At 38.7% G+C, this 8,892-nt stretch overlaps 1 pseudogene; it reads right to left on the bottom strand.

Moving 5' to 3' along the window:
- Positions 1-7,283: 7,283 nt before the first annotated feature.
- The window catches only part of LOC102896395, a 10,815-nt pseudogene continuing 9,206 nt past the window's right edge, over positions 7,284-8,892 (bottom strand).

Here is an 8,892-nt window from a genome sequence, read left to right as displayed (position 1 = left end):
TTAGGACCTATGTTTTCTTGTATGCAATTTATTGTTTCAGGTCTTATATTCAGATCCTTAATCCATTTTAAGTTAATTTTGGTGTATGGTGATAAACAACAGTCTATTTTGATTCTTTTGCATGTGGCTTTCCAGTTTTCCTAGCACTATAAGGTCTCTTATGAACTGGCTCTTGCTATCTTCTTATTGATATCTCCCACTCATTCCCCCACTTGTCTCTACAGTTGTAAGGAACCATGCCCATCACCCCACCATTCCATAAAAATCTTAATATCCCTCTTTTCTTTGCTTTACCTTTTGCCTTGAGCATTATGCCCCCTTCTCTTCTGCCCAGTTTTCTACTGGTCCTTTTCTTTCCACTCTCTCCTTCCTCCAGTCTTTCCTTATGCTGACTTAGGGGTTTGCATTTACAATTCTAAACCCTGTCATAGATTTTATACTCTAGTCTGTAACCACCTATTTTCTTGTTTTGCTTTTTTCTTCTCCAGACTATGAGCTATAAGGAGTTGGGAGAGTTGGGACCATTTGACTGAGCAGCTATCACAGTGGATGACACTGAAGAGGTGTTCAATAAGTGTTAGATAAATGGATAATGACCCATTTAATAAATTCCTCAAGCATTAATTTGGAAATAGTTGCATTTCCAGCATTTCTATAGGCAGAAAGTGTAATGCAAAAGAAGTAGATCTTTAACTGAGTCAAAGCGATCATCTGCGTGCACACACACACACGCACGCACACACACATCTAGCACTATTATTACAGCAGTGTATTCTGCATTTTAGATGCAAACAATGGAAGTCAGGGGAGTGAGGGAAGGTTTCATATTCAGTGAAACAATCTGAGAGAGGGTGAATTAATACTTTGAAAAAGAGAATAAAGGAAAAAATAAGATTAGATGAGGTTTTTAAGGTTTATCTGTTATTGGGACATAAGGTTTTTTGGGGGGGGTGGGGGGAGGGGCCTCCTGTTCCTCTTGAGATCTAAGTAAAGAAAGGGAAGGCTGAAATGGAAAAGGGAAAATCAGTCTGAAGCCATGAAACAGACATCACAGAATTGTTTCAGCAACTTTTTATTGTCAGAAAAAGACTCAAAAGATAAATCATCATGGGCTACATGGAATTTTCTTATGGGAATTTTGATTATCATATAATGAAGAATTACTCCAAGTGGCATATTTGTAGGCATTTTTTGCTAGGGATGAAAGAAGATGATGTAAGTTTCAAGAGTAAAGTAATATGTGATATATTTTGGAAGAAATGACTGGAAAAAAATAATAAGAACTCCTGGCTTGATGTTCCAGGAATACAGCTAAGCAGGCCAAGGTTTTATTAAAAGAAAAAAAAAAGTGCACAATACAGAAATGAGAAGACAATGTTGCATGGGTAAAGAGACACTGTGATGTTTTAAACTGAATAAAATAGAATATGGCAATGGGAATATGAATAAGAGGCATAGAAAAGGGGGGCTAGAGAAAACATGTAGAATTTCTTTTTTGGGAGCAGATAGTAGTTGATATTGATAAATGACACCACTATGAACTTGTTTTATAAGTGAATTTGTGAATATTGAGGAACTGGTTGACTTGTGTTCACATGGTTAGGATACTGGGGAAATTGCATTTAATGCCAGTATAAAATATTTATCCGATTTCAACATATTTAAATAGAAAACATAAGATAAAGAGAAGATGCAAAAATCAAAGGTAACCAAATATGATCTTGCCTATATTTTGTAGAAGCAGATAAAGGATCTTTTAAAGGTAAAAATAGTTTTATTAATTAAAGAGAGAACGATTATTTAGAGGGATTGCAGAACTAGGCATGGAAAAAAAATTTCCCAGTATGTTACATCAACCCGATTCTTATTTTGCTACTGCAAACCTGCTAGAGGTACTATTTGTCTTAACATACTTTTTAGTTTTAATTTTTAGCTGTTAGAAGACTCAAAAGAATATTGGTATAACTCAATGCTGCTGGCAACATTATGTTGGGACATAGATTCCAAGAACTGTATTGTATATAGCAAGGGCAAGATTCCATGAGAGTAAGATAAGACATGAAAAGAAGAGAGAAATAATGAAAACGGATACCTTAACTGTGTTCAGAAAAGGACAATGAAAATTAAAGTGAAGCATTGGAGAGAGAACCTTGGCTGAGGCATGAATCATCAGAGAAAGGCTTTAGAAAACTAGACAATGCAGATAGAATTATAGATCAAGTAGTATCAGATATCCATGTGGATTGGTCCAGTAAGCAGTAGAAAGTTTAAGCATTTTTATATTTAGACAGTAAATCCCATGATCAGGTGCCTGCTGTCTAATTTCCTTTGCTTTTAAGTGCATTCTTTGACCCTGACAATGCTATATGAGATCTGAAGTCACACATTCTGTGACACCACTTACCTGCAGTCCTGATAGCACCTGATCTCAGATGTACCATTTGCATCTTATGGAATGCTGCTGGGCCCACCCAACCTTATGATTTAGAACTCAGCTTATGATAGACATACGAGTCCCATACAGTCTCTCATATCTTTTCTGTGAGAGAATTCTCCGATTTACTTAAGTTTCTATAATTAGGTCTTTGTTATTAGCAGTTGGATATAATTTCTAACTGACATGGAAAACTTACATCAGGCTACTCAAACTGTATTGTGTAAACTACTGTCAGTCCACAAACGTTGCTACTATTTGCAATAAAATAAGAAGCTAGCGCCAGAATATAGACCAATTTCTTCATTGAACATACTGCTTAATTCAACTGACTTTTTTTTCTTTTTGGTTGCAAGATGTTCTCAGTAAAAGAAGCAGTATGTTGATTTATATTCTGATGTAAGCTCTTTATCTCATAATAAACCAGTAGGAAATAGTTCGCACATTGACAACTGTAAATAGCACCGATCTAAGACATACATCCTCCAAAGAATACTTTGGAAACCAATGCATTGGGAGATAAACAAAAATTCCTTCGTTTAATTGTTGAATACATTTTGAAATTTCAACCTGTGAATATTGGCTAGGGCTATTGAGAAGTCTTTTTAAGTAATCCCATAACTACATCACTATCCTAGTTTAGGAAGCATGATAGTGAAACATTATTACACTTGATTTGGTTTCACAGACTTTTGTAATCACAGCAGTGCCTGACACTTTGTTTATTTCAAAGCAAAACCTTTCATCATGTGCTTCTTAGTATGCCATTTGTCTGACATCAAACTTCGCTGTACCATGAAGCAACTGTTTTACACATAGATTCTCCTTCAGTTTTGGAATGGAGACTGAATTAAATAGTTTACCAATACATGTCGTAAGTACAAAATATACGGTATTATTAGTATTATTTTTACGTAGGTTCATTCATCACTATTCAATCTCCCCTCCCCTCTGCTACTCTAGATTCCACTGTGTTTGTCAGAAGTTACTTTCTATGAGTGGCAATAAATAGAGATGAGTGACGTTTTAAGAACTGTCTTTATTAGTGATAAAATTACTTAGTTAAGCTCCAACCTGAATCACTACAGCTCTATCTTTATCTGTAGATATCATGGAATTAACACCAATGGCTACTCACTACTCTAGATCCCATAACTCTTAAAACTCCTAGTGAAGGTAAAACAAAACAAAACAAAACAAAAAACTCTACTTCAAGATCATGTCATTTTTTGGAAAGCACGTTATTCTGCATATATGCACAGCTTTTCTTACCATGTGAATTCAATTGGCATTAATTCCATTAGAAATTCTGTGGCAGAAACTGTTCCTCCTTGCCAAGTGATTAAATGGTACGATTCTCATTATCCTTTTAGTCTAAGGAGGTCAGACTTACAAATGTGGCAAGGATAATGCTTTCTTTACTACAAACTTGATTTCTTTAATCTGCCTTCCAAGGAAATGTACTCTGAAGAAACTCTATGGCTGGCCAAATAGAAGACATTTCTAGTTACATCATCTGCAAACCAGTAGAAGATGTTCATATAAAGAACAATCGCTAGAATTTCCACTTTTGAACAAAAACTGTCTATGATAACTAGGCATGACCCAATTAGTAGCTTCAGTTTCCATGGGGATAGAAAGGGGAGAAAGTAAGGAACAAATATTCTCAACATTGAATGTACCTGAAAGAAACTAGGAAAGAGAGATGGCTCAGGCGAGAGAGAGGGGTTGGAGAGGGTGGAACTGAGGAAAGAATCACCAGTGGGACTCAGACATGCCCAGGTTTCCTTCTATTTCAGGTAATACTTGGGGGGTGAATTAGGCTCTTTCCTATCTTATCCTTCCCATTTTTCTTATCCTAAGGACTTAATATATTTGCATTTAATTAAATTTGTAGGAAAAGAAATCATATCACCTCTCTATGTTTTAATTACCTTATAAGTATAGCTGATATTAAAAACATGTAACAATTGGTATTGCATGGGCACTGGTCAATCAGAAAAAACACCGTGATCAGTTAAAATGTTCATGAGCCACAAATAGAGTGGTCATATAATTAGTTGTCCAAATCAGGATACTTCTGAGAATAAAATAAGGCACAATTAATAATTATACTGTAATGAGAGACATAGACTGGGACTATCCCAAGCAAACTGCGAGTATAATCACTCTAGCCATAAATTAACAGTAAGTCTCTATTGGTGTGTACTGGGTGAATAAATTAAGTTTGTCTTCGGGTCTTTTTCAAATCTGTAACATTTTATGTATCTATTGAGCATATTTACTTTTAAGAGTATTTGATAAACAACTAAAACTGGCTTCTAGAGTGCATTTCTGAGAGATTACAGCCCTACTAAGGGAGCAGCTTACAGACACACCTGCAGGAAGAGTGACAACAGGGTTTAGGCTCTGCTCTACCCTAGGCCGATACATAGACATAGACGTCAATATAGATACCGACATAAACATAGATATAGATATCCAAAACTACCATAATAGTTCTTGAGTGTTTACTATGAGCCAGGCTTTTCAAACTTTACAAACGATGAAATTGAAGTACCAAGAGGGTAAATGATGTGCCCACTAGGCACATACCGCATAGAGCTGGTATGAAATGATATCGGAACTTCTACTCTTTAATGTTATGTGACAGTATCTCCTAATACCTACTGCCTACTTTATTGCTGACATTTTGCTGTCTTGTTTGAAGTTGATAGAGAAGGTGATAGATAAATAAATCTACCAATTAGAATTCAATATAAAATTTGCTGTGACACATATAAACTAATTCATATGGGTAAGAGAAAACTTCCTGGAGGAGGATGGCTCAAGGTGAATTTTTAAGGATGAGTATGCAATAACCAGATACAGAGGGGCCTGTGTATCTAAAGACACCCAGTATGAAACCCTGCATAATGTGTTTGAGGAATTATAAATATTATGGAATAGCTGAAGGTAAGGTGATGGTCTTTGTGCTGAGCTAATTCAGGTGACAACATCCAGTACACCTTGGGAGTCATTTCAAAGGACTTATTTTTATCTTCTCTTTAGCTTGGACATCCTACTTGTCACTGAGGAAGGTGGTAAGTGAAATTGAGATAAGGAAAACAAGACCCCCTTCATTGTTTTCAGTGAATGTTCAATGACTATTCATTTAAACCAGTAACTTATAATTTGGTGTCACATATTTAAAGTGATTCATGTTAAACCAGGCTGAAATCACTTTTGCCCTTCATGTCCTGAATAATCCTCTTTCTTGTGTCATTGTTAGGTCAACTTTGACTCTCGTTGCTTAAGATTTGGTCTTTCTATCGCATTCCTACCTTTGCTCCCTGTTTAATGTAATGAAAGCTGCCACCTGTACACTACTCGGGCTGTTCTCGTTAGCAGAAGAAGGAAAAGAGTTCAATTTTTTAAAAAGACAATAAGCATCTGAAACATTCACCATATTTTAATGCATTTTTGTGTGTGCCAGGGTGAGTGCTCAAAACAATGCTTAACTCTGTCATTGGACACAAACATAGAGTCAGATTTTTAGAGCTAGAGAACCTTAGAAAAATATTTTTTTACTCTGATCTCTTTGACAAATGAAAAAGCTGAAGGAAATAACATGTAAATGAATTGCTGTGGATCTGAGAAAATTACTCTCTCATGTACTAGAAAGTGTGAAACTTTTATATTATCAATACTATATTTCATGTATTGAATCCTATAAATGGTATAGTAGAAGGGAACTTACTGTTAAAAATGTGTAACTTGCAAAGGTTTGTTATCTTAAATGTGATTTAAAAATAATATTTGCATTAGTTTGATTGGGCCGCCATAACGAAGTACAGACTAGGTGCTTAAACAATAGAAATTTATTTTCTCACAGTTCCAGAGACTAGAAATCTGAGCTCAAGGTGTTGGCAGGGTTAGTTTCTTCTGAGACCTCTCTTCTTGGCTTGTGGAAGGCCGTCTACTCATGTCATCACATGGTCTTCCCTCTGTGTGTCCTAATCTCCTCTTATAAAGACACAGGTCATATTGGATCAGGGCTCACTGTAATGAGCTCACTTAATCTTAATAACCTCTTTGAAGATCTTTTCTCCAAATACAGTCACATTCAGCGGTACTGGGGGTTAGGACTTCAACATACGAATTTGAGAAGGACCCAATTCAGTCCACAATAATACTTATGCCATATATGGTTTTTAAATGCTTTATTAACATTAACTAGTATTCTTAGCTAATGGTATAGTCGGGTCACTGGGCAAATGAGACATTTCTGAGACCACACAAAAGAGTACAGTGTGGAGACTAGAACTAGTTGTATCCTCTCCCATGAGCAGCACAGGACACCCTAACGGCTTTCACTGCCGCTGCTCAGCCTCTGCACTGTAAGAGGGTAGGTGAAGGCAAAACACCAAAGGAAATTCTAGAGCAACAGCAGTCACACAGTACCCAGGAAGCTGCAGGTAGAATGGTAGTGCATGAATTCTCGACCTGGAACAGCAGTGCTGCACAACCCAGATGGTTCACATTTTCTTTACTTAAGAGGAAAATACATACTTTTAAGAAACAATTACCCTACGTTGAACCCCAGCCCAGATATCTGCAGTCTCATCAGAAAACTTGATATTAGGTGGTTGTTTTGTTAGCTATTCTGTCACTTAAGATCTTTTAATCCATTTTAACGACTCAAAGATGAAGGTTACACTTGTATATTTACTTATGGCTTAACAGGACGGTAGTTAACTTGCTTTGCTTTTAAGAAGCACAAACAGTATAGATTTAAATGATGGTTTGGCAATAAACATAAATGTACAGTAAAAAAGCCAGTCTTTTAAGAGCAAAGCCAACAGTTATTTTAGTTCATTGAAATGCATTTCACAGCCACTATAATATGTCTGGCACGAATTCCAAACATATCCAGCAGCTCCCTGGGCTGCCCAGTGGCACTGCTAGTTGAGGGTCCAGGATGCTGGGCTCCACGGAAACAGCTGTACAGACTGCCTCTCTGATGCCACCTTCTGGGTGGTGATCCTCCATTGTGATAATCAAGCCACCTGTGGATTTTGCATCGGAGATGATGGCGGCAGCATGGAGAGATTTAACCATAAATAGGTCAATGACCCAGATAGAAATATCTTGCTTGGAAAGATCCTCAGCAGCTGCTAACATTTCATGCAAAGTAGCTCCAACTCCAATAACTGTGACCTTGCTGTTAACACTGTGGCAGACAAACTTCACCTGTCCAATCTCAAAACTTTCTTGTGCAGCATAAATAATGACAATTTCTGGTTGGCTGGTCCAATGTAGCACATTTCCTTGATATTGGCCATCAAGAACATAGCATGCTCCGTGGAGACGGTGTCACTTGGTTAGAAAATGGTGCAGTTGGGAGAGGCTTGGAACATGGCCAGAGCCTCCAGGGCCATCTGGGAGGGGCCGTCTTCACCAACAGATCACCCTCAGTGGCACCTAATAAGGTCGATATTGGTTTGAGCGATGGCTCTCACCTGGATCTAATCAAATGCTCGGGTCAACGGTCCCACGGTGGGTGGTGCATCCCAGAGCCACGCCCACTATATTTTGGTCAGCCATAAAAACATTCGATGAAGGGTGCTTCTTCTTGAATACCTCAAGAAGGTGGAGTTAGTGGTGTCACTATCACAAATGACTACCATTTGCGTGGCCCAGCTTAGCCAGAGCCAAACCACATGCTTTGTGAGTAGCTAACTTGTCACCAACTTTGTAAGCAGGTGGAGGGGTCATCTCTATGTCCATGATGTTGATTTGAGTCCAGTCTTCAATAAGGGATTTTGGTTGGAGATTCCCATTGGTTTGTATCTAGCTCTCAATTGGTTTGATAATTGCATCTGCTTTTTCTTTTGGCACTGGCTCCATGACAATTTTCTGCGTTCTCAACGTTTGGAATGCCCCAGCCCTTGCAGGCCTTGGTGACTGCAGCAGTGGGCTTGTTCTTCACTTGAATTGCTTGGCAGAACACCTGGCACAGTGCCTCACCTCGTAGCCATCCACCACTTACGTATTCCACCCAAAGGCTTCGCAGTGCTTCTGATAGATGTCTGTGCAGTGGTCAACGGGAGGGCACCGCCGTGGCCCAGGCAGTTCACATGGAAGGTGGCCACGAGGTCATCCAGACTGCAGTGTGAACTGAAGGCCAGCGCCTCCCAGAATGAGTCTTCCGAAGACTCATTATCTCCCATGAGGCAGCACACCCGGTAGCTGGCCTTGTCAAAGTACTTGCCAGGGTACGCTATCCCGCACGCCACCCCCAGTTCTTGTCGAAGTTATCAGGTTGCCACATCAACAAACGACGGTCTCTTGGAGAGGATGAATCGGTTGTTGTCTGGGTTCTCTGGGTCAGCCCGTAGAACAGCAGCGACATGATCTTGCAGCAGTGCTGCATGATGTGGGGTGGCTCACTGCCCCATTGCCGTTGGGGCTGCCGC

This window comes from Pteropus alecto, unplaced genomic scaffold, assembly GCF_000325575.1.
Source record: "Pteropus alecto unplaced genomic scaffold, ASM32557v1 scaffold76, whole genome shotgun sequence".
Taxonomy (NCBI): Eukaryota; Metazoa; Chordata; class Mammalia; order Chiroptera; family Pteropodidae; genus Pteropus; species Pteropus alecto.
The sequence above is the reverse complement of the archived record's forward strand: the minus strand, read 5'-3'. Positions and strand labels throughout refer to the sequence as shown.